The 26,367-nt window shown below is 44.4% G+C and overlaps 1 protein-coding gene across 2 annotated transcripts in view; it reads left to right on the forward strand.

Annotated features, from left to right (window-relative positions):
* AGMO (alkylglycerol monooxygenase) overlaps positions 1-26,367 on the forward strand; it is a 208,047-nt gene that overhangs the window by 16,334 nt on the left and 165,346 nt on the right. The gene's annotated exons all lie outside the window — the stretch shown is intronic.

The following is a 26,367-nucleotide window of genomic DNA, read 5'->3' on the forward strand; positions in this document are numbered from 1 at the left end:
ATTGTCACCTATTATGAACACAAAGTGGTGGAATACATTGTACATTCACTCACCAGGCATCAGTGGGAGTGAAGTTTGTCATTGCATGTAAAGTTTAAATTGTGTATTTTAAGCAAATGTCTGTTAGTCATGTTCCTAACTTGCCTCCTATAAATCATTATCTCCTTTTCAAAATCTCTATGGAAGGCAGACAAGTATGGCTGCCATCAAAAACACTGAGGGTTATTCTAGGTAAGTCCACCAAACCCTGCCTTGTGAATGGTGGCCTGGCTGACCACCCATTCGCAGCATGTGTCCCCACGCACTGCCTGCGAATGGATTAGCATGAGAATGCCCAGCTTTTTCATGGGAACGCCCTGGTATTAAATGACACTGCATATGGGCATACGCCCACCATCGATGCCCTTGCGGATATTCTGGTCTGTGCAAACACAGCCCCATCCTAATGTAGACAGTCTGACAATGTGAACATTTCACCTGCAGACATTCTGGAAATGTCAACTGGTTTGTCGACATTTTAACAGTGTCAACATTATAACTGTCAACACTGCTGTTGACATTATAAATGCTGACTTTTGACAAATTCATTGTTTTTTAATTTCAGCGCTATAGGGGAATATTACTACAACTAGGTGATTCATCGCGCCCTACGGGCGCTCTTCACACCGTCGTAAGGGGCTGCGCCCCCTTAATTTGTGAACATTTGCATATGAGAAAGATGGTTAGAAACATGGGTCCTCAAACTGCGGCCCTCCAGATGTTGTGAAACTAAAAATCCCAGCATGCCTTGCCACAGTTTTGCTATAAGGGAGTGTTAAAACTGTGGCAAGGCATGCTGGGAGTTATAGTTTCACAACATCTGGAGGGCCACAGTTTGAGGACCCATGGGAATTGTATGAAAGATGCCTGTATTGCAACTTGAGTTATAGGTGAAATGTGTTAAATAGAGAGCATATGATGTGGAAGGGGGTGTGTATAGTTTTGTTTAATTAAAAAGCGGTTACAGAGTAAGATGTACATTGATAGTGTGGAGGGTACAGTGACATTTGTGGGTGTGGGGGGGGGGGGCTGTGTGTGCGTGTTGTTGAGGTGTGTGTGTGTGCAATAGTATAGTAGGGTGTTTCTGAGTCAGCGGCTCCCCACTGGCGGAGGTCACGACACAGGAAAACAGGAGGCTGGGTAGTGATAGGGGTGTGTGGGCATAAGGGGGACTAAAGAGGAGGGTGGGAGATACTGTGCAGCTTCTGCCAGTGGGTGAGGGTCCAGCGTGGCAGTACAGGAGTACAGGATGGTGGCCCTTAGTCAGTGTCTCCTCCTACTGGGTGGGAGTTAGGGTACATGAGAGCAGGAGGCTGGGCTATGAGGCATGATAGGGGCATGTGGGCAAAACAGCGTCAGCGACTCCCCAGTGGTGAAAGTTACGGTTCAGGAGAGCAGGAAGCTGGGTAGTGATAGGGGTGTGTGAGTATACGGGGGACTAAAGAGGGGCTTAGGGGTGCTGCCGTGAATTGCGGGAGGGGGGGGGTCGTGGGGGGGGGGTGTGTGGGTACCGTGAATTGTGGGAGGGGGGGTGCGGGGGTTTGCAGTGAATCGCAGGAGGGTGGGTCGCGGGGGCGGGGGGTTGCCGCAATGACAGGAGGGGGGGTCAGGGGTGGGGAATCGCGGTAGGGGGGTCGTGGGGGGCACCGTGAACAGCGGGAGGTGGGGCCCGGGGGGTTGGCGCGAATCATGGGAGGGGGGGTCGCGGGGTGCCGTGAATCGCAGGAGGGGGGGGGTGTCACGGGGTGGGGCCGCGAATTGCGGGAGTCACCGGGGGTGCCGCGAATTGCGGGGGGTGTGCTGCAAATCGCGGGAGGGGGGTCGCGGGGGCTGCCGCGAATTGCCACAAGAAAAAATCAACACAGAAAGGTCAACACATGTAAATGTTGACATAAGTGTGGCACTTCATTGGTGTCCATGTCGACACATGAGAATGAATATGAAAACATTGAAAAAGTGAAAAATAAATCTTGTCAACCTTTTTCATTGTCGACCATAGCCATGTCAGTGTTTTGCATGTGCCATTTAATCGTGGGGATGCCGTGAATGGGGGGGGGGGGAGGGAGGGAGGGAGGTGCATACCTCCTAATATGACCCTCTCCAGGAGGGACACATTGCTCTGTTTCTGGACTTTCTTCTTAATTTATGGATTACCATCACCTGTGCTTAAACACCTTTCTTATCAATTACCCTGTTTAAAACAGGTGATGACAATCAGAAATTAAGATGGAAGTCCACAACCCAGCGTTACAGCTCCAGACACACTTTGAGTGACAGATGTAGCCAAATATATAAGAGATACTAACTTAGGTATTTATTACCTTCATACATGACGGATTAGTGTTGAGGTTCACTAGTAGGTGGAAATAAGTGTGAAAAACAGGAGCGGCGCGTACAGTAAGCTCCCATGTCCCTGGTTAGTTGTTGAGGACATGAAATACTCCTAGAGAAACGAAGAAACACAAAAACATATTTTTATCTAAAGCCAGCCCCCCCGCACCCCGGGCTCACCCCCAGCTAAACAACCGATGATTTCTAGACAGTCCGAAAAGAAGCGGAGAGTTTGATCCAGTGTCCAGATGGACTGAAGCCAGCCGCGCTCTGCGCTATTTTCAAACATTGAGCAAACATAAACTGTCACTTGAAATATATACGTGTAATTACAGTTTATTTCTTTGCTTTGATCAATCACAACTTACTTAGTTTCCTAACATAATGGTTTTTTTTATAACAAAAGTCAAAACTGTTCTATAAATTGGTTACAATATTTGGGGAAGCTCAATTACGCCCCTTGTACAAAAACCAAGGTCTGAACCTGGGTAGGGGAGCGCTGTTTATTTTATCGCTGGAAGGCGTCGCACATGTGCATTTTGTTTAATCGTCTGTTGTGCGAATTCGCAAAGCAGCGATCATGTCTGAATTGGGCCCACCATTTCCAAGTGCCAGTGTGCTGGTTAACGTTAAGCTTCTAGCGTGACCTGGGTCTGATTATCCGAGTTTACGCCACACCATTACCCAAGTCCTTCCTGGGCTTAGCCTAGGATTCCCGGGAAACACAACACGGGTTATTTTTCTCAGATCCTTAAGGCGCCTATTGAATTATCATGATTGACATTTACCTTAACTTAACTTCTAAATTACCCCTAGAAATGAATCACACGGACACCTTATTCTAAAATAATCACACGGACAACAACTGCATAAGTTAAAAGGTCGACAATATTTATTAAGTGGTATGACCCTATTGAAAGGGATGGTCAGGAAAGCGCTTGGAGACCAGCTCAGGTCAAAAATGTTAGTAATGGTGGCGACTACAACGCCCCAACTTATAACCAGGGCGATGAACAGCCCCCATTGAATTTAAGGCACAGCCCGCACTGTGACGGTCTTACCGCCCCTCCTATGGCATGGTGAGGACACTTCAAGGAAGTGGCCAACGTCCCCCCTCGGGGGCAGGACTCACCAGCCGTCCTGGCAGAGGGGGGCAATACTGCCAATTATTAATTAATTTTGTAAAGCCAAATTAGGTGAAGGCCGAAAGGCCAGGTAGCAATTGAAAAAGCAAGGGAGGGAGGGTGGGAATCCAGATTTAAAGAGGAAGCAGCATCATCTGACTCCCATTTATATACCCCTGCATACAGTAAGCTACCAGTGGCGTAGCTACGTTTTGGGCGCCCCCCCCCCCGCCGTTAGGGGGGGGCGCCCATACCCACCCCCCGCCGCCGCCCCGTCAAGCACCCCCCCTCCGCCCCGCCGCCTATGCTAACCCCCTCCCCCTCCCAATCCCCCGCAGTCTTACCTATCGCGCTGGTCCCGGTGGCTCCGTTCTTCTGCTGAGGACCACCACAAAATGGCCGCCCCCATACAGCAGACAGTTTCAGAGAACTATGTGCTATATGGGGGCGGCCATTTTGTGGTGGTCCTCATCAGAAGAACGGAGCCGCCGGGACCAGCGAGATCCGTAAGTCTGCGGGGGATTGGGGGGGGGTGTGTGTGTGTGTGTGTGTGTGTGTGTGTGTAACTATAGCACTGCAGCCCCCGGCGCCCCCACATGCAGTGGTGCTATAGTTACGCCGCTGTAAGCTACCACCCCTTTTCTACCTAATTGACAACTCTAACTATCAATCACGTGCACTTCTATGGGTAATGAACTATTCAACAACTTTATTAGGACAATCACAAAATTCACAGGTTCTTAAATGCCCTCATGCCTATGCAGCCCTCGCTTAATCTTATTATTATTTTGAATGGGCTTTTTTAGTCCATGGCTTAGCCCTGCCCCCCGTTTCAGCCCCCTTACATTTGTTAGTGGACGGCACACTTATCTGTGCCTCCCAAACTATGTTAAATATTAGAAATCACTAAAATAATATAAAGCAAATATGTTTCATAGGCAGGGCAGCCGAGAGGGGGGGGGGGGGGGGGGGAGCAGGTACTAATTATCCAGGCCCAGGCTTGCTGCAGGGGCCCTGGTCCGACCCCCCCCCCCCCCCAATACACACACACACTCACACAATTCCCCCTGCGTCTCTCTCTCTCATGTGCTGTGTTGACAGCAGGCTCAGCATGAGTGTCTCACTGACAGCATGAGAGCTCATGCTGAGCCTGCTAAAAGCACAGCACATGCTGTACGTGTGTGCTGGTGCTGAGGGGCAACAATAACACTCCCCTCGTCCGTCCGTCGTCTTTAAAGTGTGTTTTCACCCCCCTAAATGTTTTGGGCCACACCCCCACATTTTACCGTGGCCCGGCATACCTCTCGGCTGCCCTGTTCATAGGTATATTCTTTGTATTATTTTAAACAAAATTACAGGGGAAGCACTGACTCCTCTGCCTCCTCTGACTGCACACAGCTGCACCTAAAGCATTTTTTTTCATGGCGCCCCTAGGTGAAAAGTTCTTTATTAATATTTTCCTACCTTACAGTTGTGCGGCACCCTAGGGTGGCTAGGCTCACAGTTTGGCAAACACTTTGCTAGAGCCTTCCTCTGACCTCCCACTGCATCACTAAGAATATTTTTTTGCAGTTTTATAATACAATATAATGGGCCAAATGTAATCTGGTATGAAATCAGAAAGTGGTAGATTTGGGAGGGGTTTCCTATTTTTTTAAAGCGGCAATCAATTACATGGCAAAATCAACCAAGTTTTGCAGTGCAAATGATTGCCGCATTAAAAAAATGGGAAAACTCTTCCAAAATCTTTCACTTTCTGATTCTCACACCCTTTTACCTTTGACCCTACTGAATTAGCGTATAGATGTAACTGGGAAACCGTATCTGGAGTCTGTAAGCCTGAGACAAACTCTGGCAAGCAGGAAGGGGTTAACCCCTTTTCAGCAAATATTCTTGTTGAACTTTGAGCTGCTGCTGAAGCATGCCATTCATTCTGATTGCACTGGGAATGTGCCCTCCAATCTAAACACAAGTCCCTAAATCCCACTTCGTTATGTGCCTGTGGATAGTATTCCACCGCGTCATAGAGATTCTCCTCCTTCCACTTCCTCCTACACCTGCTCTGCAATGCTGCTGCTTTGTTTTCCATCACGGTTAATGGGATCAGCATATGCGGCTTTCAGCGAGCCACATCACTGTACCTCTGGTTGACATATGACTCTAGTCATCCCTGCTCTAGAGCCCTTACGTTAGTTACTTTAAACCAGAGAACTGGGGGCTATCTTGCTGTTGTGGAACCACAAGTTACAGCAGCCTCCAGTGCTACAGACTGCCTAAGATTAGATTGAAGTGAAACTATATCCCAAATTATCATTTGGAAGCAGGAGGCTTGTTAGTGCCCAACATTTCCATGCCTTTACTGCACTGTCACCAGGGATACAAATAAACATACAGTAAAAACAGACAATAGAAAAAAAGGGGTGCATGTAAACAATCTGTCCCAATGATGACAATTACCCTCAGGTAATTCCTAGTGTTACTTCACCATCATTGGGACAGATTGTTTACATGCACCCAATATTTGTTTAATTTAAATAAAACTTCTACTGAGACCACTTTGCTTTCCTCCTTTTTGGGTCCACTGGGACGATTTGGAGGTTTTAGTATACAAGACCATACTCAGTCTGTGGACCTAAAGATACCTTGATAGGAGAGGTATTGCGTCCGTACATGTGAGTACGGTACGAGCACTCAACTTCTAATTTATCACCAATTGTGCACAGTGGTGTCCCAGGGAAAGAAAAAAACCAAAGATACCTTGATGTGTCTGCACATTGATCACTCTGTGTGAGTGAGGGTACGGGAACCTATCCACTATATTTGGACCCCCATCTCTGTCAGCAATATAGTCATTCCACTAACACATGCTTTCTGCTTTCTTTTATACATTTACCACATATGAGACGTCCATAAATGACTACGACTTTAAGGGGATAAACAAAGATTCCAGCGCCTGTTACACTTTGGTTCTTCCAAGAATACAGTAAAAACAGGTGTAACTCAGCTCCTCATTACCGCATAGAACCTTGGAGTATGTATGGTGTTATGGTGATGGGACAGTGGTGTAAGCTCCTAACAGGCACCTGGAAGCCCAATGCCTCTGGCTTTCACATGTGTTGATGTCCCGGCATTTCCCATTGACACAGCTGAGAGAATAAGGACTCGTTATTGCGGCTAATTGTGGCATTAAGGAATATTTTTCACACGCTGGCTGCAAATGATAATTAATAGAACTTTAAGGGTTTCCTTTTAAATATATCTCAGAGGGGATAGCCGCGATTAATTTGCAAGAGCATATCATCACAGCATCGGACGCACTTTACGGCAGGCGGAATTTGCAATAAATTGTTGCTGCTCCATAGGGTTAAGAGCAATTTTTAGCAAGGGGGCTACATAGGGGGTTTGTGATTAATCAATAACTGTAGCAAACAAGTGTAGAGATCTCTGTCCTAGTTCAGCAGCCCCCCTTTCTTGGGGACCCTTTGACAGATGGAGCCCGGCGGTCACTGCCTCCAATATCTCTGAGAGTTACATCACTGGATGGGACACTTATGCCAAAGGATGAAGACCAACATTGCACAATGTAAACTGAGGGATCTGGGTAGCATAGTACTGTGTAACTACTACAATACTAATGTGAACTTGGGCACTACTAAGGGGTATAAATATAATTGGGCACTACCATGGGGCACAAAGATTACGTGGGGCATTCAATAAACTGCTATGATGGAGAGGGAGGACCATCTTGGCTAATTTGAGAACCTTCAAAATGTTACAGTGGGGCCTACAAAGATCTAGTTACGCCACTGCCGGTTAGCTGATTCACACAGTTCCACGTAGTAAGAAAAACAAGTAAAAAACAACATATAAAAATATGGAAGGCTAATATATATATTTTTTTTACTGTACCTTAAATAATGCTTTATTCAAATAATAAAGCGCATTTTTTATTGACTTTCTTGTGTTATTACCATCCTGGGATACACAGAGATATGTATAGATTTTTTAATACTGTAGAAAACCATTTCCTGTTTCAGAGCAGGTATTGAGAACTCTCCCCAGGGAAAGTTGCGGAACACCTTATTAAATTCATTTACCCTACAGAAGGTTCTGTATCTTGTTTCTTTTCCTTTTTTGTTTTAAAATTGACCTCCATTATTTCCCTACAATTCTCTTTAATGATAAAATCAGTCAACTAAATGTTCTTCTCAATTAGGGTCAAAATAACCATAAAAAAAAAAAACACGCAAAAAAGTAAGTAAAACAGCAATTTGTTTTTGTCATTGCTTCAGAAGATGTACTTAATTATGTTTAGATGACAGAACCGGTGCAGGGCAGGGAGTCCGGAGATGAAAGTTGTACTTTATTACATTTTGGCTGCGGTACTGTAAGTGGAAAGAGGGAACAGTTGGAAGGAACGTTGCTGTAGTCATCCTGATCCCCTCGCAGGAGTAATCCCTCTTCCGGAGAATAAATTGTTGTGAAGTTGAGTTCATGTCTCACAGGGAAACAGTGGGTGTAATAATGGAGCTTTCAAATACGTAATAGCACTAGGAAACAGTCAGTACCTGCTTTTCTCTTTACTGTTCATTTATATTTCAAAATAATCTGTGGATGAATATTTTGTGTATAGTAATATAAATAACATAATAATAGGACAGAAATACAGTGGTATGATCATCTTTGGGCACATCTACCTACCTGTGTTTCGGGTATGAGCCCACAGCCGTGACCACTGTTACGGACGGCCACGACGAACCCTACACTGCCTATGTTATCCTCTCCAAAAGATGACTGGCACCTGCGGGGCTAGATCTTCACCTTTAATTGCCATCTTTGGAGGGACAAATTAGGTCCACCCCAACTCCGGTGCCATCAGGTCTTAAATTGCACAAAGTGCAGAAGGACTCCTGGGTCTAAACCTGGAAGGCCTTATATCGCAATGAAACAGTGAGCTGCACAATCAAATCAGTAATGCCCCTCAGGTGCATAAAGGGAGGGGGTGCTTGTTATATCACATTGGGAGCCCCTTCCATTTTTTTTCAAACACAGCCTGTAAAATGGCAGTTACTTTATCACTCTTGCTCTCTCTAATTTATCTCTCATTGGGCAAGATGTACTAAGCTTTGAAGAGTTATAAACCACCAATCAGCTCCAAACTGCCATTTTTTCAAACACAGCCTGTGGCATGATAGTTAATAGCTGATTGGCTGATGGTTTATCACTCTCCAGTTTTATCACTTTTCAAGCTTAGTACATCTGGCAAATCTTCCCAAAGGTGTACAACCTGATCAGTGCCATGTAATAGGGTTTATCATTGCTATCCTGGGGGCAGTTGCAGAAGGGGGCTACAGCACAGTACAAAATTCATACATGCTCCTGGCCATGCTCCTGGCCATGCTCCCGGCGGCACCTGCCCAGGTGAGTAAATATGCGGGGCTGCCGTTTGGGGGGAGGCATCCCTAATCACCACCTTTTATCCTCTTCCTACTGCTTAGATGGGTCAGCTCCTAGGGCCTTATTCTGGTTCACTCTCAGAGGCAAATTCCTTCTTAGATGGACAAAATCATGTGCACTGCACGGGGGCAGATGTAACATGTGCACAGAGAATTATATTTGGGTGAGTTATTTTGTTTCTGTACAGGGAAAATACTGACTGCTTTATTTTTACATTGCAATATAAATGTCACTTTGAAGTAAAACCCCACCCAAATCCTCTCTGCACAAGTAACATCTACCCCACCTGCAGTGCACATGGTTTTGTCCCTCTAAGAAGGAATTTGCCAGAAGGAGTGAACCAGAATAAGGGCCTTAATTTAAAACTTCCCAAATATGCATACAATCTTTATAGTCCTTAGGGGAGCCCTGTACAGAGGCCTGAAATAAACAGCAAGCAAAGGGAAATTGGTGGGAATCACTGCTAGATGGCGGGGCTACAGCAGAGGCACCCTACAGCGGTTTTGCTAATCAGTAAATTGGGTTATTCTGTTTACATTCTTTATTTTACTTTGTACATAGAGTATTGGGTAAGTCAAACCGTCAATCCTACAGAATAGATCGTCATCATTTTCAGCTCCAGAACCTAATCCTGTCAGGGAATAATGTCCTATGGATAGTTCTGTCTCATATGTACAAAGGTGTGAAAACATGGTTAATTCACATCAATGATTGAAGGTGGTGTCCACCTGAGTACATCATTTTTGCATCCTCAAAGTATCCGAATGGCAGTCATCTGATGCGTGTAACGCCTTCCAAAAAGATAATAAAGATGTGTACAATGCAGGATCATTTGTAAATGAACTGTCTACAATAAATAGGAGTTTGTGAAATGTGCTGATTGGTCAAACATATCATGTGTGAGCAGCACTGACCAATCATTGCTCTTGACATATGACACACCTCTGCGAGTTGAAAGCATTGGCTATCACTTTTCTCCTGTCACCTGTGGCAGGTAAATTAGCTATAGGGGTACAGACAGACTTGTTTTGGGAGCATAGAAGAAGCATTTCGGTGCTTCAAATACTCTTCTGAGTCACCAGGTCTACAATCAATACAATAATTGATTGACTACACTGGCCATGTTGACATTCATAGAGGTTTATTTACTAAGATGATAGTTCTATTGAAGATGGGATGTTGCCCATGGCAACCAATCATAATATACTTCTGATTTATTTAACACCATCTAGAAGATAATAGAATCTTATTAGTTGCCCATAGCAACATCCCATCTTAGAAAATAAACCCCCATAAAGTCTACACAGATAATGAATTGTCGGCAAACCATTCCTGGTGGTCTAGTAGCTTCTAGACAACTAGGGGGGGGGGGGGGGAGGTGCGGGCTGCATGCGGTTGTCACCCTACATCGAGTGACATCAAAATGTCAGCTCTCCCCCAGTAGCAGGCTCCTGTCACATTGTAGGAGCCGGTAGGGCAGTCAGATGAGACTCCGGAGAGTGAAGAAAAGAGGGTTGGGCAGCCCAACTTGGGCTGCAATTCCACGCCCCTTCCCATGAGATCACATCCCCTTTTTGGGTGCATGCATGGGGGCTCTCCAGTGCACCGAATGTCACTGACCCCAATGGCACCCTTGCACAGCGGAGGCTCTAGTATCTTCTTCCAGGTCCTGGAGCCCATGTGACTGGCACGATGCAGGAACTTTTTCTCCCTAATCAATACCCCTTACCCCCCCTAGTGCCCATCCCCCTCCCAACCATACCCTAACCCTCTGCTTTACCCACATCTTAAACCTAACTTTCCTGGTGGCTCTTAACTGCCAACCTCCTGAAATTCAACATTTCAGATCTCGACACTTTAAACCTGTCGACAATTTGAATCATGTCGACATTCTAGTGTTTATTAAAACCCAAAAAAATAAATAAAATGAATTTGACAGTAGGAGTTTTCGAAAATTAAAATATATGTTCTGCACCCTAAGAGAAGTTCTGAAATGCAGTGTGTTTGTGGGGGGGTCAACCCCCCCTCCCCCATGCATCCCCTTGGTAGAATACGCAAACACATCCCCTACCATGTGGCCAAAGGGGAATGAAATCATTCGACGGTCGCTGACCATATTTCCTGTGACTTTTATTTCAGCTGGAGATGGCCGAAAAGGGGGCAGGCGCTGACGTCTTGTGCATGCGCAGGCCCCACACCTAATTAGACCCCTTCCGATCCAGCCTGAATCACCCCATTATTGAGAGTTGCATCTACAGAACAGGGTGTAGTCGCAGCACAAAGCGAGAGCATCGCTCACTGACACGAGATGCCGGTTAGATAATATTTGGGGATTTGCAGTTATTTTTCACGTTCGTTTTCCAGCTCCGCTGCCTCCAGGACTCCCATCAGTCATCCCTGGCAGGCCCGTCAGCCATTCCTCCTTTCATGTCTGCAGTTGTTTCCCTAAGAAAACGTTTTATTCTGTAAAAATCTTGTTCTCGAGTTGTAGAACTACAATGGAGAAGATTTGTTTGCAGCTTGGAGGCAGATAACCAAGTTCCTGTCAGTCTGCGGATGTCTACAATCCCCTGACACCCGCCGAAGAGGGGAAGAATTCCCCATGAGAACCAGTGTGAAATACATACAGGAAAAGGATATTTCTCATCGCTGGCCGGGGAGGAGGACATGTTCAATACATAAATTCATTAGATGGCCAAACAAGGATATTGGATTGTGTCCCTACCTGGCCATTTACATCGAATTAAATATTTCACTGACGTTAAGATGTCTGTTATTGTTCTATGTACTTACTGTCTAGTAATGGTAACACACGGTTACAATTTTAGAATGATAATAATACGATAAAAACAACTTAGCTCCCGTGACCGTCACTTGCACATAGGGACATCCTGATACAGTTGTCCCTTCATGGAGCATCACTAATGTGACATATCTCCTGCATTCAGCTAAGTAATGTAGACCACCGCAGTCCCCATAAATCTGTCATGTGCAACAGTTTATGTGGTTGACCCCTATAGCTAATGTCATCTTCAGATAGCCTTAGGTTGGGCACCCGATGAAGCATCTGATCCCGGTATACACACCTACCGATTGTCCAATCGATGTGTTGGCAGGATACCACCAACATACAGTATCTGACTATATTTCGACCATCGTCTGTGCTGCACAGCTGACGTGATATATCAGAGATCAATGTCTTATTAGGACATATTGAGAGTTCACAACATCGCAATATATTGGCTGGTCAACCATACGATATATGGGCCGGTATGTGTACCCACCTTTAGTCATTGTAGCCTAAGTGCAATAATATTGCCATAGCGGGATTTACTTACACTCCCGGAATCGCTGGGAGGATCCTGAAGAGAAGGTGTCCCTCCTGGTCCCGTCAGGAAAGTAGGCAAGTCTTCTGACCTTTGACCTCCAGCAGGCGCTCCTCATGCAGTAACCTTCTGCATTTGGCCACAAAAATGGGTGGTCTGGAGGCAATGACATGCCCACTACTGAACCCTGTCCCCCGTTTTGCAATGCCAGTAATTTAGTTATTGTAGGGGGTGTGGCCAGTATAATGCAGTCGAGTGTCCATGCCCACCTTGTATCCTGCACCAACCTGGCTGCTTCTTTCTTCCCTGCTTGGTTATTACAGTGACAACCGGGCAAAGTCATCGCTGGTACAACCTCCTATCACAGGAGTTTGTCACTTTTTGTTGTCCCGGATGTCAACATGGACACTGTCAAATTAGACCGTGCATCGACACAATATTTTATTCTCCCGCCACGCTGTAGTGGATAGTAGGGCAGGAAATACCGCCTGTCGGCACATGTCGGCTCAAAAAACCCTATAAACTAATGTCGACATTTTGACTGTCAACTTTACCATTGTCGACCCAATGCTTGGGTCGACCTTCCAACGCTTCCAACGATCTAGTCACCTTCTCCCATTTTCTTGTACATGGAGTTGTGTTTTATCTCCACGTCTCTAAAGCTGTTTATATGACAACATATGAGTGGTTTATTGTCCCTTGGCTACTACAATATATAGCGCTATCTCAGCTCAATCGCATGGGAAACTAGCATAACCAAAAATGCATTTTATGCTGTATCCAGGGACTGCAGAAATAAACCCTGTTGTGTATGTGCTGGAAATAACTTGTCAAAACACATAGATAAAGCAACTCAGTAAAAGCTGCAGGAGGGCGTTTAAAGGCCTAAAGATAATATGAGCAGTGGAGTCCTGAAAGGGGGAGGGGTACTAATGTCCTGGGACCAGGTCTGATGGAGGGGCCCAGCGGGGCTCTTCTTAACCCAGCACAGGCTGCTGTGTGCTGAATAGGGAGGTACTTAAACTGCTATTTATTTTTTTCAGTATTTTATTCTAACGGTGCCTCCCATAATTAGACCACGCCCCCTGAAAAGCACCTGGGCCCAGATAGCCTCTCTACTGCCCTGTATATGAGGGTGGAAACCTTTTTTCTAAATCTACAAATATTCCCAAGTGTTTTAGGCGAGGGTGTGTGACATCAGCTCCAGGCCGGATATGGCGCAGCCGCTGAGTAAGTCTTTGGCTACTCTGAGCCTGCGATGACTGGTGCCCAGTGTAAAAATCATTCCATGATGAGCCTGTTACGATGGCTTTTGAACATGCACCTCTATTCACACACGCGGCTGGGGGGACTTTCGCCCCTGGCTACCTGTATCTTTCCAGCTGCTGTGACTTCTGGAGGACCCCGGGAGGTCCTCCGGCTGCCCATACTCGCTCTTATGCAGTTCAGTAGCTATTTACACTGTTCAGTTTTTAAAAGTAACGCTTTTTTTTAAACTATGAGTTCAGTTCCCCGTTCTACCCCCGCCTTCCTCCCTTGCACCCCCAGTCAGCATGAAGTGTTTTCCCCCCCATTACTCATCATTAAAAATTATGCCACCCAACATACGTTGCCCCTATCTGGGAATCCGCAGGCTTCTAATTCTGTACAGATGTTCGCGCAGATGACATTTTTCCGGCATGCTACAAGTCAAAGCTACTGTTCCTTACAGGATTGATGAAAGACCCCCCAATGGAAACCCTCGCTCTTGTATGCAATGGTTATTATGAGAAATCCCAAATACCTGAGCCAAAATCTCTACCCTATTGAGTTGTGGATAGATGTTACTATTTTCTAGGAAGGAGTCCTCTGGTGATAGAGTGATGTTGACCTTGCTGTTGGGAAGACCATAAATCTTCGCGGGCTGAAGGTTTCTGGCAGCGCAGATTGGAGAGGAGACAAAAGAATTAGAAAAGACAGGATGTGATTTTTTTCACATATATGTTTTTTTGGTAATGTGCATGTGAATACGGCCCGGGGGACTCCGCAATAATATCGCTATAGCCAAGATTAAAAAGCACAGCTCTGGTTCACTGTCAGCATTAAACAGGCGCAATAGAGGCTTCTAGGTTTACTTTATTCTGAGCAAAATGGCATCATTTAGGAAAAGCTTCTACCTCGTAGAACCCCATTCTTTTTATTTCCTAGTATCCAGATTGGACATATTTTGTTTATAAAATACATGTCTTGTATTGCGCCATTGTACCTGCTTTTGTTACCAGCACATATAGGTTATATGTTGACCCCCATCAGCGTCGGTACTTTGTGATATCTCATTTGTAATCTTGTTAATAAATTCTTTCTTCTGATTCTGATTCTTCAAATAGTAGGAGTTTGTTTGTTTATTTATAAGGCACAACAAAGTGTCCGCAGCACCGTACATAGCAAACATAAAAACAAATTACAAGGTAACGTACAGGGTGTGATGATAAAATACAGCATAAATAGGGGTATAGCTGGTAGAACTTAAATTAGCATCGGTTCTGAAGTAGGTGTCGAAATTGTCGAGGAGACTGAAGATGAAGTAGAGGAAGGGAAGAACAGAGCAGGAGCACAGGTGAGGTAAAGAGGTAGGGTGAGTACGTGAGGAAGGAGGGTCCTACTCATAAGGGTTAATAGACTGAAAGGATGAACAAAAAACAATAGGATAAGTAGGAACGGATGGGAACGGATGGAGGGGTAGGGTAGGCAGGATAGGAGGAGCGAAAGAGGTTAGGAGGAGAAGGGATAGGCTAGTCGGAAGAAGTGGGTTTTGAGGGAGCGCTTGAAGGAGGTAAGGGAATCAGAAAGCCTGATGGGTGGCGGGAGGTTGTTCCAGTGCAGGGGGCAGCGCGAGAGAAGTCTTGGACACAGGAGTGGGAGGAGGTGATTAGGTGAAAGGTCAGGTGGCGGCAGCAGCGGAGCGAAGATGACGGGAGGGAGCGTGGATAGAGATCAGTGAAGAGAGGTAAGGAGCGGTGGAGGAGGAGAGAGCCTTGTAGGTGGTGGTGAGGAGTTTAAAGAGAACTCTGAAAGGGAGCCAGTGAAGAGATAGACAGAGGGAGGAGGTGGAGGTAGAGCAGCGGGAGAGGAAGATGAGCCTAGCCGTTAAGAATGGATTGGAGAGGGGCGAGGTGGGCGAGAGGTAGCCCGGAGAGAAGGATGTTGCGGTAGTCAAGGCGGGAGATGACAAGAGAGTGAATGAGAATTTTGGTCGCGTCAGTGGAGAGGAATGGTCTGATGCATGAGTTGTGGTGGAGGTGAAAGCGGCAAGACTGTGAGAGAGCACGAATGTGGGGGTTAAAGAGAGGTAGGAGTCAATGATGACACCGAGGCAGCGTGTTGGTCGGTGGAGGTGATCCAAGGCAAAGATAGCCCCTTCCCACAAACAATGGGTTTCACTGTTATTACTGTTTAGTAAATTAACTCCATAAGGTGAACTGTGCATGCTACAATGTAAAACAAAGTGAACTATGGCATAATGGGGACTGTGGTGCTAAAATGTGGCATAATGTGAACTGTGGGCACTACAATGTGGCATAATGCAAACTGTGGTTGCTATAATGTGGCATAATGTGAACTTTTGTTTCAATAATGTGGCATAATGTAGAAATGTGGGTAATAAAATGTGGCATAATGTGAACTGTGGTTGCAATAATGTGGCCTAATGTGAACTTTTGGTGCTCTAATGTGGCATTATATAGAAATTTTGGTACAATAATGTGGCATAAAGTGAACTGGGGTTGCTATAATGTGGCATAATGTGAACTGTGGGCATTATAATGTGGCATAATGTGAATGGTGGGTGTTATAATGTGGCCTAATGTGAACGTTCGGTGCTATAATGTGCACTATAATTTGGCATAATGTGAACTAAGGGTACTATAATGGGCTGCGCAAGCCCAAATCCCCAGTTTCTATTGACTGCAGCGGCCTATAGAAGCTGGCTAGGGCTAACAATCAGTGGCATCTTATTGGAAGCAAGCTCTCTACTAATTGCATTAATAAGGCTTTACAATTATATGGGGCAATATTTTATATCAAATTGTAATACTGTATTTTCCACCTAAGATACTTATGTCACTTCAAGCACTGATACCTATGAAGAAATAACGCCGATTGGCACGTCAGGGGTATACCGAAACAACAGCAGCAGCAACGTCTCAGACCGATTAAATCTGTTTTTCAAGCATGAAAGAGCTAAAGGAACCTGAAAGCATTCAGCAATGAATTATCGCTCACATATGTAACAGACTCCGCATAGAATTATGAAACTGCACATTTCTGCCAATGTGCAGAACACCCATGTACATACATCTGTTTAATTAAGTTCAAGTGGGAACCATTTATCAAGTGAGCATAAAGTATGCATTGGTTATTAGGTGAATACGAGTACTTTGCTCTGGTGAGACAAGCTTATTTAGGTAATGACTCGTGCGCACTTGGGTAATAAATCGGGACATAGGTAAAGTGTAGTTATGCGCAGGATACCTTAGATGTGGGAGGAAGTTGGGCTGCTTTGTTTGGAAATGAATCTTAGTGGGATTACAAAGCCGCATTGTCTGGTACGTTGTAAAGGCTGGTCTGTGTGCGTTCTAGACTGTGCTTAGATCGATGTTCCACATTCGCCCTGCAGATATATGAAGCTTTATGTTAATGCATAGTTGCCTACCCTCCTGCATTCTGCAGGAGACTCCCTGACATAACAGCAATCTCCCTCATTAGTCTAGCAATCTCCCTCATGTCACCTAGCCCACATTACACTGTTACATCATAATTACCTCCCTACTGCATTCTGCAGAAGACTCCCTGACATAGCAGCAATCTCCCTCATTAGTCTAGCAATCTCCCTCATTTCACCTAGCCCACATTACACTGTTACATCATAGTTACCTCCCCTCCTGCATTCTGCAGGAGACTCCCTGAAATAGCAGCAGTCTGCCTCTCTCCCTCATTAGTCTAGCAATCTCCCTCATGTCACCTAGCCCACATTACACTGTTACATTTTTGAGGAAAAAAGGAATGAGAGATAGATACATTTACATTGAATCATCAGCACCATTTCACAGCACTTTAGCAAGTACAGTACAGTAACTTTTACTAACTGCTTTGGGGCTTGTCTATATTTGGGTATAAGTTATTTTACAGGATTCCTCTCAGATGTGACAGTACACACCCACACTTCTAGGTGCCACATTTACAATCTCTTTTCACAATCTCTCCATATATGGATCTAGACATGCCATCTGAGTGGAGCATGATACGCCCCCTCAATGGGGTGCCATGCAAAATTCTGCTACCAACAATAATCTCCCTGAAACTAGTTTTCAAAAATAGGCAAGTACTGTATGTGTTAATGTGGTCACTATACAGAAGTGGTATGCTGGTGGTGCATGTACATTAAGCACATGCAACAGGGCCGCTTGATGTTTTACACTGGAAGGGTAATGTCTTGTTGTAATTCCAAACTAAGGCCCCTATTCAGATCCAAAGCAGTACAAATTTGTTCCCAAAATGGGCAAAACCATCTGCACTGCAGGTGGGGCTTCTTTGCGCTCGCTCCCGGCAGTCGGGCTTCCGATTTAGGGATACTGACTGTCAGGATCCCCCCTGTCGGACCGCCATAGAATAGAATAATAATTTATTGTCACTACAACATTAAAAAAAGTAAATTCACAAGGAAGAAAAGAAGAAGGAAATACTCATATTCAACATTCATATATCACAATTCAAACACAAAATAACAGATGGGAAACAACTGTTCCACAACCGGCTAGTACGGCAACTCAAGCACCTGCAACGTTTCCCAGAGGGCAACAGAGATAAAAGAGAATAGCAGGGATGACTAGGGTCTAGAATGATTTTTTTTAGCCTCAGCTTTCCCCCTTTTTAAAAAAATGTCTGCCATCCTAGGCAAAGGTTGGCCAGTGGAAGAGAGCACACCCTGATAATCTACTAATTTGCTTCCTGTGACCGGACCAGCTTCTGGAACCCCTTCTTTAGCCCGTAACTTTGGGGCACACATTTCTCATCAACGAATTGTCATTTTTAATTATATTTACTTTTATTAAATTCTTGATTACTATTGCCAACACCTGTTGCATGTTTTTAGATAAGCGCAGTTTCACCCCTTCTTTTTTTCTGTTGTATATTATTTGGGCCAATTCAGAAACTGCTGCTTCAGCAAAACATACTCCTTCCAGGCGCTCCCTAAGGTCACTCTGGTGGCCTAACCCTTCCTCTATCTAAAAGTTGGCCAATGACCTTTTCAGCAGCCCTAACTATCCTATCTAGGGATCTACGATCAGAGCACTTTGAATTCCCATACCATACCGCAATGGCATAAGTCAACAGACTCTCGATTACGCAGCAGTAAAAGTTCATAAGCATAGGCCTAGATAGGCCAACTGCCCGTAATCTTCACTGAAAAAAGAGGCGTTGCTGAGTCTTTCCAACTGCCATTACGGTATGTGTGGACCGGGACAGATCTTCCGAGAACGTAATGCCCCAAAATTTTGTATTTGTAACCCTCTTCACCATTTAAAATCAACGGATTAATAGTCTACCTTCTTGATCTTCTAAAGTCAATAACCACCACCTTGGTCTTTTTACCATTAAGAAGAAGATTAACTTCACCCCATTCAATTAATTTCTGCACCTCTAGCCTATAGCTGTCTTCCTTTCCCCCACTGATCAAACCCACCACTGTAGTATCGTCAGCAAATTTGACAGTGAGGTTGGACTCTGAATTTGAGAAACAATCTGAGGTGTACAAAGAGTACAAAAAAGGACTCCGAACACACCCTTGAGGGACACCTATGTTTAGGACAAGTTCTGACGAAGAAGTGGAACCCACCCTAACTGACTGAGGACGGTTCGTCAGAAAGTCCAACAGCCAGTCACATATGGGAGGATTGTAACCTATCTCCCGAAGCTTTGCGATCAATACCGCAGACACGATGGTATTAAAAGCGGAGCTATAGTCCACAAATAATAATGTAACATAGGAGTCCTTAGTTTCCAAATGACAGAGAATCTTATGAAGGACACACCCAGCTACTAATGTATGCACGGCTAAAAAGAAAACCCACATGAACGGCCATGACATCCCTGCGTTACCACTACCTGTTAGTCACAAGCAGAGGAGGTTCCAGAGGGGTAGGTGTGCTGCAGCACAGTTCAAAATTTAAAAAGGGGAGCCACACCCACTGCCACCAATTGCCATTCCAAACTGACCACTGACCACTGGCAGTGGGTGTGGCTCCGTTATTTGAATTTTGAACTGTGTTGCAGCCCCTTCTCTGGATCCGCCACCGGTCACCGGTCACCTTCCTACTAAAATCAAGTTTGTGAATCATAGCAGTGCAATAACATTGATGTCTGGCTGTTGTTTTTGCTCCTGCTATATACATTTCCATGGGACGAATCTCAATCCAGGTTGGAAATGCACTAGTGTGTAACTAATATCTGAATGGATTCATGCAGCTGTAGAAGGGTGACCAACCACAAGCTTAAAAAATAAAAAGAAAATCTGCAGCACTACAATCCATTGCATAATGAAAATACAAAGAAAGGTATATTTGTGACTGCAATTGTACCAGTACAAAACAATCAATAAAATAGTACAATGAAAAGCACATTAACAAACATTTCTAAAAAGGAATATTCAACTGCAAACTAATGCAATATTGAACATACACATATGAAACTAAAAACAAAAACCGAGTTCATGGGACCACGCAGGTGCGAGATGTCATTAATATGTGGACTGCATTTGCGAATGACACTCAATGAACTTTGGCAGATATTAGAATTATCTGCTGTGGCACCTTCTATTACATGGTAACTGCTTGATAGGTTGACAGTGTCTAGATAGACAGTCGATACCAACAGGTCAAAATGCAGAAGGTCGATATTGTCAAAATGTTGCCATGGTAATTAAGTTTTTCCCATTTTTTTTTATATTTTTACTTTTTCTTACTTTACATTGATCCTATGATCCATAACCTTATTACATCCCTCTGATAATTAATACAACAATCTGCTGACAACCATTATTTTCTAATGACTTACCGCAAATACACTCCAATAACATAATGATAGACTTGTGAAAATGCAGATACTTTTATAGAGGCATGTAAACAAGTCCTACACCTGGAGTCTAGACACGGTGAATTCATTTTTCTGTTTGACAAATCAACTTTAGGGGAACTTTTAGAATGTGTATTGTGACACTTCCAATAAGATAGGCACTCCTGCAGTTTGAAGCCTTTATATTAAGTGGTGCTAATAGAAGACAAAAAGCTCAAATAGCATCAGTTATGCCAGTTATCCTAAATTTGATACTGCACTGTCCAGTTCATTATAGTAGTAAGTTGGATACAGGTTCTTTCAATGTATAGAGTAACCCTCAAATTTAGTAAATCATATACATCTTTTTAGCAACATATTATACTAGTAATGAAATGACATACCTGTATGCCATACCTCCTAAATCTTAGGATACACCATGGGTGGAATCACTTAGAAATCTCCATGCAAACTGCTTACAGGACAAACACTAAGCGCCTCAATTTATTGGCCCGGGAACATGGGGGTACAATGGGGATATTCGGCCCGCCTGCGCTCCCATGGGAACTCCCATGAGGACTCCCATAAAATGCTGGGCGTTCCCATGGTCCAGCCCCATTTCCACCCCCAGGCCCTACCTCCATGCAACAAGCGGCCTGGCGAGTTCGCACATGCAGATCCCCAACCTTCGAAATGGGGCCGAATTTGGCGCTGTCCATTCATTGTAGAATCACTCCCTGTGTCTAGGTAGACAGTCAATAGGTTGACATCAACATTTGGACATTCAGTAGGTGGACAAAGACAAAAGGTCAACAGGGAAAGGTGGACACAGACCAAAGTGGTCAAAAGGTCAAGACAAGCAAAAGTCCACATGGAAAAGGTTAACATATAAAAAGGTCAATGTGAGTTGTTTTTCACGTTATTTTTGGTGCCAAACCTGTTGACAAGGACCACCAATTAGTGCAGGGCGTACCCTTGCGTTACTCGTACACTTTACGGTTCTCAGTCATAGTCCATGTAGATGGTAAAGTATGAAAAAGTAAATAAAAAAGAAAAGAATTGTGAAAATTTATGTCAACCTTTTCATGTGTCAGCCACTGTCATGTCAACATTTTACTTGTGTTGACTTTTTCATTTTCACCTTTTGGTGTCGATTTATTGATTTCTATCTAGACATTGTGGACATTTCAACCGCTTCCCATACAGGTTATTGACTAAATATGTTTGGAGATTTAAGAAACCCAGGCTGTCTATAGCGAGCCCTGCGAGTGGACGCGGCGCTACATTTCGGTGTCCATGTCGACACGACATGTGCTGACAGGCGGTATTTCATGCCCTACCATCCACAAGGGCGTGGTGGGAGAATAAAATAGTGTGCTGAGCGCAGCGAGCCATGCAAGGGGAAGTGACGCACTTTAACCTGTGTCCATGTTGACTGTGCCAACATTCGGGTCAAAAAAACTGCGAAAAACTGCGAAAAACCCCATGTCGACCTTTTGACTGTTGACCTAGACCATGTCGACCTAATGCTTGTGTCGACCTAATGACCTGTCATCCTAGACCCATGTCGACCTTGACCCATGTCGACCTAGACCCATGTTGACCTAGACCCATGTCGACCTAATGCTTGTAGACCAACTTGTTGTAGACCAAATGATCCCAACCCATTGTAATATTGCATAGTGAATATTAACGATCATTTTTTTATGTAATAATAAAAAATTAAATGTGCAGTGTTATAAAAGTACACTGCTCAAGGAGGGTGGGTTGGGGGCCCCCAGACAGGGCCGGCGCCACCACTAGGCAGCCTTAGGCATTAGCCTAGGGTGCCGGCCACTGGAGGGCAGCAGTTTGGAGCAGGATGGAGGTGAGCGGCGCTGGTTGCGGCCACAACCCCACCCCCACCCCCTGGAGCGACTCGGGGCCGCTGCATCACCTACCCACCCCCCTGTAATGGAACGTCATGGCGACCCGCTCCGCATCGCATCACCTGGCAAGCCCCTCCCCCAGGGAGCGTCACGGCGGCCCACGCCACATCGCACAGCACTACCCCCCCACACCTGGAGCAAACAGCGGGTGAGCGCCGAGGCACCCCCCCTGGAGTTGGGAGTTGGTGAGCGCCGGGGCGCCCCCCCTCGCCCCGCCTGGGGCACACCAGTGCCTTGCACCGGCCCTACCCCCAGAGATATCAGTGTACCGGGCCCCAAGATTTCTGTTGCCGGCCCTGGCTTTTTCGCTAGTTGCCAGCTCCGCTCTCGTCTGTTTCTTGGCCAGTAATCTGGCCCTTCCATTGTAACATGCTACGTTGCCAGTATACTCTAGTTACTTCATAAAATGAAGGATTCTAAATCAATGGGCAAAATACGTTTTAATTGTTTCATGAACTTCTTCTGGAGTATTTATTGCTCTATATACTGTAACACGGGAATAAGAAGCCATTGAAGTCATCGGAATAGTATCTTTACTCGTCCTTCTATATTAATGCACATTAGTAAGTTATATGAGCTGTAACACTCGCTGCGTCTGGCAATGTTTAATTTAACATTTGGGCCAAAATGTACTAAGTCCCATGATTGCTGCATTATCCCGGAGATTGCATGCAGCCAAAACCATGGCAAAAACTGCTAAAGTCCACACTTAGGAGGTTATTCTGGTTGGTGCGTAAATGTCCGAATTCTTTCGGAGCGGTCCGCACGCCACGCTGTGCGGACACCGTATGAAGAAACGCCCACCGGACCTCCGCATACGGACGGACTCCCACTAGAAGAACAGGGCGTGTTTACGGACGACATCCAAACCTTGCGTGTGCGGTGGACACACACATATTCTGCACGGTCTTACAGCATCTGCACGGTCTTACCGCGTCAGAACGGATGGGAACCTGCCCGTACGCACCGATGTTTTGTATTATCGCAAAACTAACCACTATTTTCTGTACTCAGAAATCGGTCACATGACCCACTTATGCAATTAGCCAACCTTATTAAAAAGTGTTTGTTTGGAATTGGAATCAATTAAATCCTAATAGATACTTAAACACATTACTACCACATTCATTACAGACATTAACCCTTACATCATGTGAAGTGCTATTTATTCATTGTCACCCCTTTATCTAGGTTTTATGTATGCATATTATATCATAATTGCACGTGAAATGCAATATTCTACAATGTGCAAATTATTACTAACACATACTAAAGCAAACTTACCAACAGGTATAAACACAGTGTGTGTGTGTGTGTGTGTGTGTGTGTGTGTGTGTGTGTATTTTGTTGTTTTGATAATGTAAATTGATCTACAATTATAGTACATTTGTGTATTGCAAGGATCTGCACACTACAATAACATACATCTATATACAGTATGTACCTTTTGCTACTGAAAAATATTCTAAACAATTTACACATATACTGTTTAATGTTAAAAAAAAAACACACAGACAACTTCTAACTGTCAACAAATATTTATTTTTTACAGTAAATTTTGAAAACTAAAAAATATGAAAAAAAAAACTTTAGAACAGGAGATCAGTTAAGTCCTGCAGGTCTGCAAGGACGAGGTGTAGGTGGTTCCTCAGTCGCAGGAGGGCCCCACGGACACCCTCATCTGCTTGGGTAGGCTCATCTGTGGGCATGTCAAAGGGGGTAAAATTAGTAATGATATTCATGAATACATTTAACATAGTCATACATAAATCTAATAAATGCAAGGTGACATGTGTATATATATATATATATATATATATATATATATGTATATAGAGACATATATAATTATATATGACACATACATATATACATACATACAGTACATGCATACATACTAAATGGAAAGCCTGTTTTTGTCCCTCTACCCTTGACTCTGTAGAAGACCTCACAGTCATAGTGCTCCTTCTGAATCACAACCCATTCATGACTAAGCTATGAGAAGCATGTAATGAGCTCCACCAATAACAACTCATCAAAAACCGCTCAGTGTTCTCTGATGCAACGTGGCATGGGACTTAGTCAACTCTCAGGAATGCACAGTACATTTGTGTGAAAATGCAGGTCAGTGTCTGAGCCCAGCTTCCCCCATCCCCGGCTGTGCGGCATTGGGCAGCGTGACGTGGTTAGAGGTCACACTGCATAGCGGCACCACCTGCACCCGGCCGCACCGCCCACATCACTCCTGCCAGCCCCCGTATCGGCATCCCTAGTAGCACTGTTCTCCAAACTGTCCACAATGCACATTACTTTCTAATCACTGATACACTTACCCTTTGGTGTCAATTAAAATTATTGTCATATTAATTGTCATATTAATGAGGGGGGGGGGGATATAAATCCACTGACATCCACTTATACACTTATACATTTATTATTATTATTTATTAACAGTTTCTTATATAGCACACACATTCCGCAGCGCTGTACAGAGAATATTTGAACATTCACATCAGTCCCTGCCCCAGTGGAGCTTACAATCTATATTCCCTACCACATGTATTTGCACACACAGACATTCTAGGGTAAATTTGTTGGGAGCCAATTAACCTACCAATATATTTTTGTGATTGTGGGAGAAACCACAGTACCCGGAGGAAACCCACGCAAGTACGGGGAGAATATACAAACTCCGCACAGTTAGGGACATAGTGGGAATCAAACCTCAGTGCTGTGAGGCAGTAATGCTAACCATTACACCATCCGTGATGCCCCATTTGTCTAACCTCTTCCCTATTGACCATTCTCCCCAATCCGGTGCTCATTCACCCCTGCCTAATAACACTGGACTGACTCTAGTGACAATGGGCCTTATTCTAGTTCACTCTTTCTGACAAAATCCTTCTTAGCTAGACAAAACCATGTGCACTGCAGGGGGGCAGATGTAACATGTGCAGAGAGAGTTAGATTTGGGTGAATTATTTTGTTTCTATGCAGGGTAAATATGTACTGCTTTATTTTTACACTGCAATATAGATCTCACTTTGAAGTGAAACCCCACCCAAATCTAATTCTCTCTGCACAAGTTACATTTGCCCCACCTGCAGTGCACATGGTTTTGTCCATCTAAGAAGGAATTTGTCAGAAAGATTGAACCAAAATAACCCCCATTTGTCACTACATTAGATTACCCCACAGTGAATGTTAATTGCCCCATTGCGGACATATACCCTTTCATTCTAAAGATCAGCACCAAGGCCAGCTCCCAGTAATGCTTCTTTCATGGAAACTCTTTAAAGCTTTATATTGTTGTTGCTGGGCTCAGTGTTTTTATTTTTGGAGAGTTTTTGGCTTGTTTGGTATCTTACGAGTGAAATGTTACCAATTGCTGGGGTTTTGTTTGGAGTGCGGCAGGAAACCGCAGCACATACTGTATATACCTATATCTCATATATGCTTCTACCATGCTGCCTACAATAAAAACAAGATAAAAAATAAAAAAAATAAAAAAAATAAGTGGTTGCCAAAATAAAATCAAGTTCACCTAAAAGAAAAGATTATATTATTCCGTTGCAATGCATAAAGAATGGGACACCTGGAAATGCCTGTTTGTGAGTTCAGAGGCACAAACAGCATACGGAGTAAAATCTGGGGGGGAATTCACTGAGATGGGAGTTCTATTTCAGAAGGGATGTTACTAAGGGCAACCAATCAGATACTATCTATTAACTTCTAGAAGGTGCTAAATAAATAAGTAGATTCATCCCATGTGAAACAGAGCTCCCCTCTCAGTAGATTTCCGCCTGAGTATTGGTGTATGGGGATATAGGGGTCAGAGTGTCAAGTGGTGTTACCTCATTTTCTGCATTCTTACTGTTTCTCCACCTGTAATAAAGGGCAGTCACAGGAGAGAGCAGACACTTCTCCAGCGGGGCCGTTATTTTCTCCTAACACCATGCAAGCACAGCCAGCCATACTTCTGGGCCTAATTCAGACATAACTTATTTGGCTAGGTCCGAAGTCGTACGTTTTCATAATGGTTTCACTACTGCACATGCGTCTTCAGAAAAATGT

Source organism: Crinia signifera, chromosome 5 (genome assembly GCF_055691185.1).
Source record: "Crinia signifera chromosome 5, ASM5569118v1, whole genome shotgun sequence".
Lineage (NCBI taxonomy): Eukaryota > Metazoa > Chordata > Amphibia > Anura > Myobatrachidae > Crinia > Crinia signifera.